The following is a 14,938-nucleotide window of genomic DNA, read 5'->3' as shown; positions in this document are numbered from 1 at the left end:
GTCCCAGAGATTCTGGCATGTTGTGTCTTCGTTCTCATTGGTTTTGAAGAACTTCTTTATTTCTGCCTTCATTTCGTTGTTTATCCAGTCAACATTCAAGAGCCAGTTGTTCAGTTTCCATGAAGCTGTGCGGCTCTGGATTGGTTTCTGAATTCTGAGTTCTAACTTGATTGCACTATGGTCTGAGAGGCTGTTTGTTATTATTTCAGTTGTTTTGCATTTGCTGAGCAGTGCTTTACTTCCAACTACGTGGTCAATTTTAGAGTAGGTGTGATGTGGTGGTCAGAAAAATATACATTCTGTGGATTTGGGGTGGAGAGTTCTGTAAATGTCTATCAGGTTTGCTTGCTCCAGGTCTGAGTTCAAGCCCTGGATATCCTTGTTGATTTTCTGTCTGGTTGATCTATCTAATATTGACAGTGGGGTGTTAAATCTCCCACTATTATTGTGTGGGAGTCTAAGTCTCTTTGTAAGTTGATAAGAACTTGCCTTATGTATCTGGGTGCTCCTGTATTGGGTCCATATATGTTTAGGATCGTTAGCACTTCTTGTTGTACCGATCCTTTTACCATTATGTAATGGCATTTTTTGTCTCTTTTGATCTTTGTTGCTTTAAAGTCTATTTTATCAAAGATGAGAATTGCAACTTCTGCCTTTTTTTGCTCTCCATTTGCTTGGTAACTCTTCCTTCATCTTTTTATTTTGAGCCTTTGTGTATCCTTGCATGTGAGATGGGTTTCCTGGATACAGCACACTGATGGGTTTTGGATTTTTATCCAATTTGCCATTCTGTGTCTTTTGATTGGTGCGTTTAGTCTATTTACATTTAGGGTTAATATTGTTATGTGTGAATTTGATACTGCCTTTTTGATGCTACCTGGCTGTTTTACTCGTTAGTTGTTGTAGATTCTTCATTATGTTGATGCTCTTTAGCATTCAGTGTGATTTTGGAATGGCTGGTACTGGTTGTTCCTTTCTATGTGTAGTGCCTCTCTCAGGAGCTTTTGTAAAGCAGGCCTGGTGGTGATAAAATCTCTGAGTACTTGCTTGTTCGCAAAGGATTTTATTTTTCCTTCACTTCTGAAGCTCAGTTTGGCTGGATATGAAATTCTGGGTTGAAATTACTTTTCTTTAAGGATGTTGAATATTGGCCCCCACTGTCTTCTGGCTTGTAGAGTTTCTTCCGAGAGATCTTCTGTGAGTCTGATGGGCTTCCCTTTGTGGGTGACCCGACCTTTCTCTCTGGCTGCTCTTAGTGTTTTCTTTTTTATTTCAACCTTGTTGAATCTGACGATTATGTGCCTTGGGGTTGCTCTTCTTGCGGAATATCTTTGTGGTGTTCTCTGTATTTCCTGCATTTGAGTGTTGGCCTGTCTTGCTAGGTGTGGGAAATTTTCCTGGATAATGTCTTGAAGAGTATTTTCCAGCTTGGATTTATTCTCTTCGTCACATTCTGGTACACCTATCAAACGTAGGTTAGGTCTCTTCACATAGTCCCACATTTCTTGGAGACTTTGTTCATTCCTTTTGGTGCTTATTTCTCTGATCTTGGTTTCTCGTTTTATTTCATTGAGTTGATCTTCGATATTCTTTCTTCTGCTTGGTCAATTCGGCTATTGAAACTTGTGCATGCTTTGCGAAGTTCTCGTATTGTGTTTTTCAGCATTTTTAATTCATTCATATTCCTCTCTTAGTTATCCATTATTGTTATCATTTCCTCAAATCTTTTTTCATATCTTTTTTCAAGGTTCTTAGTTTCTTTTTATTGATTTAAAACATGTTCTTTTAGCTCACAAAGTTTCTCATTATTTACCTTCTGAAGTCTAATTCCGTCATTTCGTCACAGTCATTCTCCGTCCAGCTTTGTTCCCTTGCTGGTGAGGAGTTTTGGTCCTTCGTAGGAGGCGAGGTGTTCTGTTTTCGGGTGTTTCCTCCTTTTTGCGCTGGTTTCTTCCCATGTTTGTGGATTTATCCATCTAACGTCTGTGTAGTTGCTGACTTTTCAATTGGGTCTCTGAGTGGACACCCAGATTGTTGATGATGAAGTATTTCTGTTACTTGGTTTTCCTTCTACCAGTCTAGCCCCTTCACTGTATGACTGCTGAGGTCCACTCCTGGCCCTGCTTGTCTGGGGTGCACCTATAGCAGCTGCGGAACAGTGAGGGATGCTACCAGTTTCTTTTTTTTGCTATCTTTGTCCCAGAATGATGCCTACCAAATGTCCGTCTTTTGGATATAGATGGGTCAGGGAGCTGCTTGAGGAGACAGTCTGTACTTTATAGGAGCTGAGTTGCTTAGCTGTGAGCTCTGTTGTTCATTCAGGGCTGTTAGGCTGCTATGTTTAATTTTCCTGCAACATAACTCATAAAAAACCATTTTTTTTTTCTGATGCTCTGTCTGGGGGGATTGGGGCTTTATTTTTGAGTACTCGTTTTGCTGCCCTGCCCAGCTAGGAGGCAGTCTAGTCACTATTTGCCTGCTGAGGCTCCACCCTGCTGGTGTGAGGTTCGCCCTGTTGCTGCAGGCTCTGCCCTTCTGCTGCGGTCTCCGCCCTGCTGCCACGGGCTATGCCCTGTGACAGAGTCTTTCTGTTGTAGCGGGTTGAAGATCCGTCTGGAAATGCGGCCCTGACTCACCTTCTTCACGCATTGACTACGAGCTTCAATCCTGGGTTTTTCTCACAGCGCCATCTTGAGTCCTCCCTCTACCCTTAGCATTTTATCCTTCATTTCAACCCTGGTGAAAATGATGATTATGTGCCTTGGGCTTGCTCTTTTTGAGGAATATCTTTGTTGTTTTCCCTGTATTGCCTGGACTTCAATGGTAGCCTGGCTTGCTGCTAGGTTGGTAAAGTTCTCCTGGATAATATTCTCAAGAGTGTTTTCCCGCTTGGATTCATTCTCTCCATCACATTCAGGTACACCTATCAAATGTAGGGTAGGTCTTTTCACATAATTCCATATTTCTTGAAGGTTTTGTTCATTTCTTTTCGTTCTTTTTTCTCTAATTTTGCCTTCTCGTTCCGTTTCATTAAGTTGATCTTCAATATCTGGTATCCTTTCTTCTGCTTGGCTGATTCAGCTATTGAAACATGTGTATGCTTCACAAAGATCTCGTCCTGTGTTTTTCAGCTTCATCAAGACGTTTATACTCTTCTCTAAGCTCTTTATTGTTGTTAGCATCTCATCTAACCTTCTTGTTAGGTTCTTAGTTTCTTTGCATTGGATTAGCACGTGTTCTTTTTTTTTAATTGAATTTTAGGTCTTGGGATGCATGTGAAGAACATGCAAGATTGTTGCATAGATACACACATGGCAGTGTGATGTGCTGCCTTCCTCCCCATCACCTATATCTCCCCATGCTATCTCTCCCCAACTCCCCACCTCCAATTATCCCTTCCCTATTTCCCCCCAACAAATCCCAGTGTGTGATGCTCCCCTCCCTGTTTTCTCTTTGTTCAACACCCACCTATGAGTGAGAACATATGGTGTTGGATTTTCTGTTCTTGTGTCAGTTTGCTGAGAATGGTGGTTTGCAGGTTCATCCATGTTCCTACAAAGGACACGCACTCATCATTTTCGATGGCTGCATAATAGTCCATGGTGTATATGTACCACATTTTCCCTGTCCAGTCTATCATCAATGGGCATTTGGGTTGGTTCCAGGTCCTTGCTATTGTCAACTGTGCTGCAATGAACATTTGAGTGCATGTGTCCTTATACTAGAATGATTTATAATCCTTTGGATATATACCCAGTAATGGGATTGCTGGGTCAAATGGAATTTCGATTTCTAGGTCCTTGAGGAATCACCCCACTGTCTTCCACAATGGTTGAACTAATTGACACTCCCACCAACAGTGTAAAAGTGTTTCTATTTCTCCACATCCTCTCCAGCATCTGTTGTCTCCAGATTTTTTAATGATCACCATTCTAAATGGCATGAGATGGTATCCCAATGTAGTTTTGATTTGCATCTCTCTAATGACCAGTGATGATGAGCATTTTTTCATATGTTTGTTGGCCTCATGTATGTCTTCTTTTGTATAGTGTCTGTTCATATCCTTTGCCCTCTTTTGAACGTGCTTGTTTGTTTTTTTCTTGAAAAATCTGTTTTAGTTCTTTGTAGATTCTGGATATCAGCCCTTTGTCAGATGGATAGACTGCAAAATTTTTTTCCCAATCTGTTGGTTGCCGATTCACTCTAATGACTGTTTCTTTGGCTGTGCAGAAGCTGTGGAGTTTGATTAGGTCCCATTTGTCTATTTTGGCTTTTGTTGCCAATGCTTTTGGTGTTTTGTTCATGAAGTCCTTGCCTATGCCTATGTCCTGAATGGTTTTACCTAAATTTTCTTTTATGGTTTTTATGGTGTTAGGTCTTATGTTTAAGTCTTTAATCCGTCTGGAGTTAATTTTAGTGTAAGGTGTCAGGAAGGGGTCCAGTTTCTGCTTTCTGCACATGGCTAGCCAGTTTTCCCAACACCATTTATTAAACAGGGTCTCCTTTCCCCCATTGCTTGTTTTTGTCAGGTTTGTCAAATATTGGATGGTTGTAGATCTGTTGTGTTGCCTCTGAGGCCTCTGTTCTGTTCCATAAGTCTATATATTTGTTTTCTACCACTACCTTGCTGTTTTGATTACTGCAGCCTTGTAGTATTGTTTGAAGTCGGTAGTGTGATGCCTCCTGCTTTGTTCTTTTTGCTTAGGGTTGACTTGGCTATGCGGGCTCTCTTTTGGTTTCATACGAAGTTCAAGGTGGTTTTTTTTGTTCTGTGAAGAAGGGCGTTGGTAGCTTCATGGGGATAGCATTGAATCTGTCAATTACTTTGGGCAGTATGGCCATTTCCACGATATTGATTTTTCCTAACCATGAACATGGAATGTTTCTCCATTTGTTTGTGTCCTCTCTTATTTCGTTGAGCAGTGGTTTGTAATTCTCCTTGAAGAGGTTCTTTATGTTCCTTGTTAGTTGTATTCCTAGGTATTTTATTCTCTTTGTAGCAATTGTGAATGGCAGTTTGTTCTTGATTTGGCTCTCTTTAAGTCTGTTATTGATGTATAGGAATGCTTGTGATTTTTACACATTGATTTTCTATCCTGAGACTTTCTTGAAGTTGCTTATCATTTTCATGAGATTTTGGGCTGAGGCAATGGGGTATTCTAGATACAATCATGTCGTCTGCAAATAGAGACAATTTGATTTCTTCCTTTTTTATTTGAATACCCTTTATTTCTTTTTCTTGCCTGATTGCTCTGGCTAGAACTTCCAATACTATATTGAATAGCAGTGGTGAGAGAGCGCATCCTTGTCTAGTGCCAGATTTCAAAGGGAATGCTTCCAGTTTTTGCCCATTCAGTATGATATTGGCTGTTGGTTTGTCATAAATACCTCTTATTATTTTGAGATATGTTCCATCTGTACCTAGTTTATTCAGGGTTTTTAGCATAAAGCGCTTTTGAATTTTTTCTCAAAGGCCTTCTCTGCATCAATTGAGACAGTCATGTGGTTTTTGTCTTTGGTTCTGTTTATGTGGTAAATTAAATTTATAGACTTGCATATGTTGAATGAGCATTGCATCCCAAGGATGAAGCCTACTTGATCATGGTCGATAAGCTTTTTGATGTGCTGATGCAATTGGTTTGCCAGTATTTTATTGAAGATTTTTGCATCTATGTTCATCATGGATATTGGCCTGAAGTTTTTTTCTTGCTAAGTCTCTTCCGCATTTTGGTATCAGGATGATGTTGGTCTCATAAAATGATTTGGGAAGGATGCCCTCTTTTTGGATTATGTGGAATGGTTTCAGAAGGAATGGTACCAGCTCCTCTTTGTATGCCTGGTAGAATTCGGCTGTGAACCCATCTGGTCCTGGAGTTTTTGTGAGTGGTACGCTCTTAATTGCTGCCTCAATAACTTCAGACCTTGTTATTGGTTTATTCAGGGTTTTGACTTCTTCCTGCTTTAGGCTTGAGAGGATGCAAGTGTCCAGGAATTTATCCATTTCTCCCAGGTTTACTAGTTTAGGTGCATAGAGATTTTTGTAATAATATCTGATAATGGTTTGCATTTCTGTGGAATCTGCGGTGATACCCCCTTTATCGTTTTTATTGCATCTATTTCATTATTCTCTTTTCTTTTTTATTAATCTCACTAGTGGTGTATTTCGTTCATCTTTTCAAAAAACCAGCTCCTGGATTTATTGATTATTTGAAGCATTTTTTTGTGTCTCTATCTCCTTTAGTTCTGCTCTGATCTATTTCTTGTCTTCTGCTAGGTTTTGAGGTTTCTTTTTATCTTTCTCCTCTAGCTATTTAAATTTTGACAATAGGGTGTTGATTTTAGATCTCTCCTTGCTTCTCATGTGGGCATTTGTTGCTATATATTTTCCTCTAGAGACTGCTTTAAATGTGTCCCAGAGACTCTGGTATGTTGTGTCTTCGTTCTCACTGGTTTCAAAGAACATCTTTATTTCTGCCTTCATTTCATTGTTTATCTAGTCAACATTCAAGTACCAGTTGTTCAGTTTCCATGAAGCTGTGCTGTTCTGAGTTAGTTTCTGAATTCTGAGTTCTAACTTCATTGCACTGTGGTCTGAGAGATGGTTTGTTTTGATTTCCATTCTTTGGCATTTGCTAAGCAGTGATTTACTTCCAATTATGTGGTCAATTTTAAAGTAGGTGCGATGTGATGCTGAGTAGAATGTACATTCTGTGGATTTGGGGTGGAGAGTTCTGTAAATGCCTTTTAGGTTTGCTTGGTCCAGGTGTGAGTTCAGGTCCTGGATATTCTTGTTAATTTTCTGTCTCGTTGATCTTTCTAATATTGACAAGGAGTTGTTAAAGTCTCCCACTATTATTGTGTGAGAGTCTAAGTCTGTTTGTAAGTCATTAAGAAATTGCCTTATATATCTGGGTGCTCCTGTGTTGTGTGAGTGTATATTTAGGAACGTTAGCTTTTTTTGCATTTACCATTATGTAATGTCCTTCTTTGTCTCTTTTGATCTTTGCTGGTTTAACGTCTATTTTATCAGAGAAGAGAATTGCAACTCCTGCTTTTTTTTTTGCTCTCCATTTGCTTGGTAAATGTTTCTCCATCCCTTTATTTTGAGCCTTTGTGTATCCTTGCATGTGAGATGAGTTTCCTGGATACAGCACACCGATGGGTTTTGGCTTTTTATCCAATTTGCCAGTCTGTGTATTTTGATTGGGGCATTTAGCTCATTTGCGTTTAGGGTTAATATTGTTATGTGTGAGTTTGATTCTGCCATTTTGATGCTAGCTGGCTGTTTTGCCCATTAATTTATGCAGTTTCTTCATTTTGTTGATGCTCTTTACCATTTGGTATGTTTTTGGAGTGGGTGGTACTAGTTGTTCCTTTCTATGTATAGTGCCTGTCTCAGGAGCTCTTGTAAAGCAGGCCTGGTGGTGATGAACTCTCTGAGTACTTGCTTGTTCGCAAAGGATTTTATTTTTTCTTCCCTTATGAGGCTTAGTTTGGCTGGATATGAAATTCTGGGTTGAAAGTTCTTTTCCTTAAGGATGTTGAATATTGGTCCCCACTCTCTTCTGGCTTGTAGGGTTTCTGCTGAGAGATCTGCTCTGAGTCTGATGGGCTTTCCTTTGTGGGTAACCCGACCTTTCTCTCTGGCTCTCCTTAGCATTTTCTTTTTCATTTCAACCTTGGTGAATCTGACGATTATGTGCCTTGAGGTTGCTCTTCTTGAGGAATATCTTTGTAGTGTTCTCTGTATTTCCTGGCCTTGAATATTGGCCTGCCTTGCTAGGTTGGGGAAGTTTTCCTGGATAATATCCTGAAGAGTATTTTCCAGCTTGGATTTGTTCTCTCCGTCACATTCAGGTACACCTATCAAATGTAGATTAGGTATTTTCACATAGTTTCAAAATTCTTGGAGACTTCGTTCCTTCCTTTTTACCCTTTTTACTCTAATCTTGCCTTCTCATTTTATTTCATTGAGTTGATCCTCGACCTCTGATATCCTTTCTTCTGCTTGGTCAGTTCTGCTCTTGGAACTTGTGTATGCTTCACAAAGTTCTCATGTCTCATGTTTTGTTTTTCAGCTCCATTAGTTTCCTTATATTCCTCTCTAAATTGTTTATTCTCATTAGCATTTCATCAAATCTTTTTTCAACGTTTTTACTTTCTTTCCATTGGGTTAGAACATGTTCTTTTAGCTCACAGAAGTTTCTTCTCCCACCTTCTGAAGCCTGTTTATGTCAATTCATCACACTCATTCTCTATCCAGCCTTGTTTCCTTGCTGGTGAGGAGTTGTGATCTCTTGTGGGAGGAGAGACCTTCTGGTTTTGGGTGTTTTCCTCCTTTTTGTGCTGGTTTCTTTCCTTCTTTGTGTATTTATCCACCTTTCATCTTTGTAGTTGTTGACTTTCAGATTGGGTCTCTGAGTGGACGTCCAGTTTGTTGATGATAAAGTTGTTTCTTTCTGTTTCTTAGTTTTCCTTCTAACAGGCCCCTCTGCTGTAGGACTGCTGAGGTCCACTCCAGGCCCTGCTTGCCTAGGGATCACCTGCAGCATCTGCAGAACAGTAAGGATGCTGCCAGTTTATTCTTCTGCTATCTTTGTCCCAGAAGGATAACTGCCAGATATCAGTCTGAGCTCTCCTTTATGAGGTGACTCTTTGGATATACGGGGGTCAGGGAGCTGCTTGAGGAGATAGTCTGTTCTTTATGGGAGCTCTGGTGCTGAGCTGTGAGCTCTGTTGTTCATTCAGAGCTGCTGGGCAGGTACATTTAAGTCTGCTGCAGCAGAACTCATAACTGCCTCTTTTCCCTGGACCTCTGTCCTAGGAAAGTCAACTTTATTTATAAGTTCCTGTCGTGCTGCTGCCTTTTTTCATCGATGCCCTGCCCCGCCCCACAAGAAGTAGTCGAGTCACAGTCTGTCAGCAGAGGTGTTGCTGAGCTGCCACAGGCTCTCCCCAGCTGCTATGTGAACTGTATTGGTAGTGATGGACTGCCTCAGTAGTGGTGGTTGCCCTTTTCGCCACTGAGCTGGACCATGCTGGGTCCAGCTGCACTTGCTGTGAAATTCTCAATTCAGAGCGTTTCAGATTGCTTGTTTTGTGGGGGTGGTACCCGCCAAGCTAGATTGCCTTGCTCCCTGTCTCTGCCCCCTCCCTTTCAGTTGAATGGGTGGCTCTGTCTCCCAGGCATTCCAGTCGCCAGTTGAAATGGCTGCCCAGATTTGTGTGAGTTTCTGTGTGCTGCCAACTCGGCACCAGCTGAGACCACCATGCTGAAAACTGGTGGCACTTTTCAGCTCAGGAATCTCCTGGTCTGTGGGCAGTGAAAATTTGTTTGGAAATGCAGTGGGCACTCACCCTCTGCATTGTTCTTGCTGGGAACTGCACACCAGAGCTTCTCTTATTTGGTTATCTTCCTCAATGTGGTTTTGATTTGCATTTCTCTAATGACCAGTGATGATGAGTTTTTTTTCATATGTTTGTTTGTTTGCTGCACAAATGTCTTCTTTTAAGAAGTGTTTATTCCTATCCTTTGCCAAAAAGTTTTGCCTGCCTATCCTTTTTGCATCAAAAAGTTTTGATGGGGCTGTTTTTCTTTTTCTTGTGAATTTAAGTTCCTTGTAGATTCTGGATATTAGCCCTTTGCCACATGGGTAAATAGCAAAAATTTTTTCCCATTCTGTTTGTGGCCAGTTCACTCTAATGATAGTTTCTTTTGTTGTGCAGAAGCTCTTTAGCTTAATTAGATCCCATTTATCAAGTTTGGCTTTTGTTGCCATTGCTTTTGGTGTTTTAGTCATGAAGTCCTTGCCCAGGCCTATATCCTGAATGGTATTGCTTAGGTTTTCTTCTAGGATTGTTATGGAGTCAGGTCTCATGTTTAAGAGCTATATAGAATACTTTAGAGTGTAGCTGTGGTAATATCTTTTTGATGTCTTTCTCACCCTTAATATTTTAAAAACTTGTATTGTTGCTCATTTAAGCATGTTTTCTCTACTTAACATCATTATACCTCCATAATTCTAGCTTAGGGTCTTAAATTTTTGGTAGGGATCAGAAAACAGAATTAGCCAAGCAGAATTATGGATCAGAATGTTCTCCCTGTACTGTTGCTGATTCTGCCATCCATTATACTGACTATAGCTAGACTGGGAAGAATCAGACTACATAGAGCTAGCTGGGCTAGCTTGGAAAACTGTCTGTGGTTCTATTTCCTATAGCAGTACCTTCTCCTTGCTTCATTACAGTCCCTAACCCAACCTGTAGATTCCCCATCTGTAACAGTTTGCTGATCAGTTGCTTTCTTTTCAGTGTGATAGCTAAGGTCCTGGTCAGCTTAGACATGTTAGACCTGACAGTTGGTCTTCATATTGTCCTTCCTTTATTCACAATAATATCCTCACACCAATATATCTGACGCTACTCTGGTCTGGAATCCAATCACCCATTCTTCCTTCACAATAATCTATTAACTGTTTGATCTCTCTCTTCTCTCTATATTCTGACTACTGCTCCCTTACCTGTCACATCTAAATCATCTTCCAGGTCTGTACAGCACACTTTGCAGCTCTGCTTATGTCTAACATCTCCTGTCCATTCCTATTTCCTCCTCCTGAATTCTAATCTTTTTGACATCTCACACCTGAATATTTTTTCTATCTCCCTACCCTCTGTCTCTCCTACTTTCATGGTTTTAATATTCTTCACTACTCAAAACCCTTCAGCATCTTCCTGAATTACGATTTAGTTGGCCTCCACAATATACTTTGGTTTATCTTTCCACTATATTTTCTTGTTTGTACCTATTTCAGCCAAACACTTACTATTCCCTAAATTCTCTCCCATTTTTTCCTACCATTTGACATCATCGTTTAACCAATTTTTATGAGGTACATGCCATGTTATAAGCACTATGTGAGTTAGGCCCTATGGAGTTGGGGGTGTTGGTGCTTAGTCTTTGGGGGGTATCAGATACAAAGTAGTAAAACTTGCATAAGATGATGAACACGGAGGAGATTAAAAGTACTTGAGAATACAGAGAATGACAGAGACTAATTTTATTTGGAGTAGGGAGTCAAGGACTGTGTCAAGGAAAAACTGAGTAGGGAAGAGGACAGAGAGGTGAACGGAGGCTGGGAAAGGGAGGAAGGGAAGGAATGGGCAAAGGGGACAGGCATTCCAAACAAAGAGAATATCAAATGCAAGACACCCAGAAGCAAAAAAAAGTGGTATAATATTATGGGAGCAGAGAGCATTAGAATATTTGGGAGCATAGGTGGAAGTGAACAAAATAAAAAGAGGATTCAAGTGGAGAAGGTGAGGATTGATTGAGGAGAATATTTTGCAAAACAAAACAAAAAGTTTTAAGGTAACTTGTCAACTTGCTATGATTCTATAGCAGTTGTTTAGAAGATAGACTGTTGTGGGAGGGAGACTTGTAGCATTTTATGAAGGCCCTTCTGCCTGGAACACTTTTCTCTCTACAGAACTTCCCCGTATTTACCTCCAGAAGGTCATGCTTCAAGGTCCACCTTAATGTTGCTGCTTTCAGTGAAGCTTTCCCAAATCTCCCTCTTGTCTATAATTGGAATAATTTCCCTCTATTTTGGATCCCCATAGAAACTTTCTGCCTCTCTTTCAATGTATTATACTTACAGTTTGTCTATAGCTTGCTTTTCCCCTCTAGACTCTGAGCATCTTGAGAACAGAAATCTAGCTTCATTTATCTGTCTTTTCTATGCTGTACCTGATACAGTACCATGATCACATGTTGTACTAATAATTTTGATGAATTAAAAATAAAAAATAAAAAAAATAATAATTTTGATGAATTGATTTAAACTGGCATCCCAGAGATTGGCTCTAATAAAACTCCAAAGGCTATATTGCCCCATGCCTACAGGCAAAAACATGACTTACTTTCTTGCCTTGATTTTTTCCCCCAGTTAGGAAAAGCCAGGGACAGCCTCAACACAAATGCTGGTGTGGGTCATCTAGACTCTGAGACCTGAGACTTCAAGGCCTCTGGGAAAGAGGATAGCAGCCTATTGGGACAGGATCTATGAGCCTTTCCCAGGCCCAAATGAGGAGAAGGGAAAATAGGGGAGATTGCTTTTCCAGTTTAATGGAGCATTTCCTTGCTTCAAAATCCTATCTCCATGCTAATGTTATGTTTTTTTAATTAGAGCAGAAATAAACTAAATATTTTATTTCTAAGCAAAAACAGAGATCCAGCATAAATCCTGTTTGTCTGAGAAAATTCACAATACATTTTAGAAATCCAATGGATACATTCAAAATGTTATCTAATAAATAACAAGGTCAGGTCTACCCCAAATCTAAGAATCTGATTTAAACATAAGGTGCCAAAAAACTACTAGGGCTGTTTTTTGGTGGTTATAAACAATACTTAATATTTAAGCAATACAGTTACACTGCTTTAAACTCAGTTGCAGAGATCTACTATTTATTATTATTTTCAGTGTTAGAGCTAGAGGGTAATTTTTTCAAAGATGGCACTCAACTCCACTTATTTACCTGTCAACAAATACAGAACTGAACTGTTAGCCATAAGCACTTTACAAAAACTCAGGAAACTATGCAGGAGACAATGACATAGCTTAACTAGACTCTGAAAGATACATTATTTTGATTCACACTTGTACAAAGAGAACAGTCATATCTGCATGACTTAAGGTTCTCTAAACACAACTGTTTTATGTTTTACACCTCTAGAGTGTGCCAGTTTACCGCATCAGGGAGGAATCAAGGGATGTGCTCCTTCTAAAAAACAAACAGCAAGTGGGGTGGGGTGGCTGCAGGGAATGCCCTGGGCACAAGAGCTGCCTCAGTTTTTTGTGGGCAAGAAAACTACTTGTTGCAATTAAGCAATTCCTAGGGTTTACCTAGTTTGAGGTTCAAAACAAAGGAGAGAATTATTTCCTTCCTTGAGCTCTTTCCAAAGCAATATGCACATCTCATAATCAAATCTCAAGTAGTACAAAGAGATTATCAATTATCTAAAAATTTAATTTACATAAATGTTGGCCTGGATTACAAAGAAAAAAGTTAGTTTCCATAACGAGCAGATTTTAGTGCTGTATGGCCCATATGACTAAAAACGACTGAGGAAGTTTTTACTAAAAGCTCAAGGATAAAAATGAACACTGGCTGTCTATTGAACTTTACATCTGACAATAATTACTGACAGTTTAAAAATGTATATCCAAAATATAACCTCAAGAGGACCAGGTTTATTTATCCAACAGAGCAGCTCAAAATGTTGAGAGGCATCATTTGTTTAGATATGAAGGGGTTATTCTCAAAGTGTATTTATTTGGAGGGGAAAGTGATTATAGAAAAATACTTGAAATAAATTGCCAATGAGTTGCAGATTCTAACAATAATCCACACATCATCTTAGATTTTTAAGTGTGTAGTTTCATAAACAAATTCTGTCAAAGAGCTATTCAATATACTTAATCACTTTAACTTTCCATGAAAACCAAATAAAAATCACATCCGAATGATTTACTTCTATGCTTTTATCTGATTGTATACATATGATGTACTACACATCCAAGTACAAGAGGCAGTTATCTTCTCTGAGAGGTGCAAGAGTTGTTCTTTCATGAATGCCCTCTAACAGTGAAACCAGCAATTTTTATATATGCATTCATGTGCATATAGATGTACTTCAAAAAGCAAAGCGTCATCTCTTCGTCCATTGTTAACTTAATGGTAAGAATGGGGGCCATCAGGCATCGGTGGAGCACCAGAAGGTCCCGAAGGCACTTGGAAAGGATTACTGGGAATAGGATAGAGTCCTGGTGTAGGATACGATCCTGTAGGGGCAGGATATGGTGCTGGTGGTCCCCAGGCTCCTGGTGGAACAGTGCCCCATGGAACAGGTGGTGCTACCCCAGGGGCTTGGGGAGGAGGAGGAGCGGGATATGGCCCTGGAGATGGATATGGCATATTAGGGGTAGGATACTGCCCTCCCATTCCTGGTGCCCAAGGTCCAGAAGACATGGATCCCCAGGGACCTAAAGGACCAGCTGCAGCTGGATCTGTGGGTGCACCATATGGTCTAGGTAGCTCCGGAAAGGGCATATTTGGTGTAGGATATGGCCCTGTGGGGCCAGGACCTGGCACAGTTGGGGCTGGATAAGGACCATTAGGTGGGGGGCATGATGGTCTGGAAGGAGGAAAGGGTGCTGGGGGTCCTGGAGGTGGTCCGGTGGGAGGCACGGAGGGATACATTCCTGTTGGTGCTGGTCCAAAAGGCACAGTAGAGGGTGTTGTACTTGCTGGAAGTCCAGATGGCACCGAAGGTGGAGCACTCGGATGATTCCAAGGGTTGGAGCCTGGCCAGCCTTGAGGAGGTTGGCCAGGTTTTGTATTGCTCACAGCAGAGGTTTTGGCAGGGGAATGTTCAGGTAGTGCATCTGCCAACGAAAATTCATCAGACATTTTCCCGGCAAGATCCGAGACCGCAGTAGGGTCTAGAAGCGGTGATGGGTCCGAGGGACTGGGCCCTGAAGAAGCGGGCACAGCCTGACTGACGGCGGTGAGAGCAGCGGCGGCAACAGCAACAGCAGCCGCTAATGTTATTTTAATGCCATTACGCTGTGTAATTTACTGCAATCAGCAAAGCAATTTGTTGTACATTCTTCCAAAAGTGTTAATCAATTTTAGCTCAAAATAGATATTAAAACCCCACCTAATTTACTATCCTAAAATGCTGATCAGTGGGGGAAAGCTAAAGCAAGCCCAGAGTTGTTTGTATTTAACTGTAAGAAATCATAATTCCTCCACAAAATTATTTTTATAAACAGCCAAGGAATTAGTAAATAGATATGTAGGAAAATATGTAGCTTTAGTTGTCCTGTTTATAGCTGAGATTTGAAAAGTTATAGAAAAGCACTAAAGGATTGTC

At 40.4% G+C, this 14,938-nt stretch overlaps 1 protein-coding gene and 1 pseudogene across 2 annotated transcripts in view; one reads left to right on the top strand and one right to left on the bottom strand.

Moving 5' to 3' along the window:
* Positions 1 to 14,938, top strand: part of NEXMIF (neurite extension and migration factor) — a 260,325-nt gene that overhangs the window by 220,739 nt on the left and 24,648 nt on the right. The gene's annotated exons all lie outside the window — the stretch shown is intronic.
* On the bottom strand, positions 12,439 to 14,502 carry LOC100408534 (MAPK-interacting and spindle-stabilizing protein-like pseudogene; annotated as a pseudogene). Its single transcript, XR_013531736.1, has one exon. The product of XR_013531736.1 is annotated as an MAPK-interacting and spindle-stabilizing protein-like pseudogene (transcript).

Source organism: Callithrix jacchus, chromosome X (assembly GCF_049354715.1).
Source record: "Callithrix jacchus isolate 240 chromosome X, calJac240_pri, whole genome shotgun sequence".
In the NCBI taxonomy this organism is placed as follows: domain Eukaryota; kingdom Metazoa; phylum Chordata; class Mammalia; order Primates; family Cebidae; genus Callithrix; species Callithrix jacchus.
Note: the sequence above shows the minus strand (reverse complement) of the source record. Positions and strands in the feature narration are given on the sequence as shown.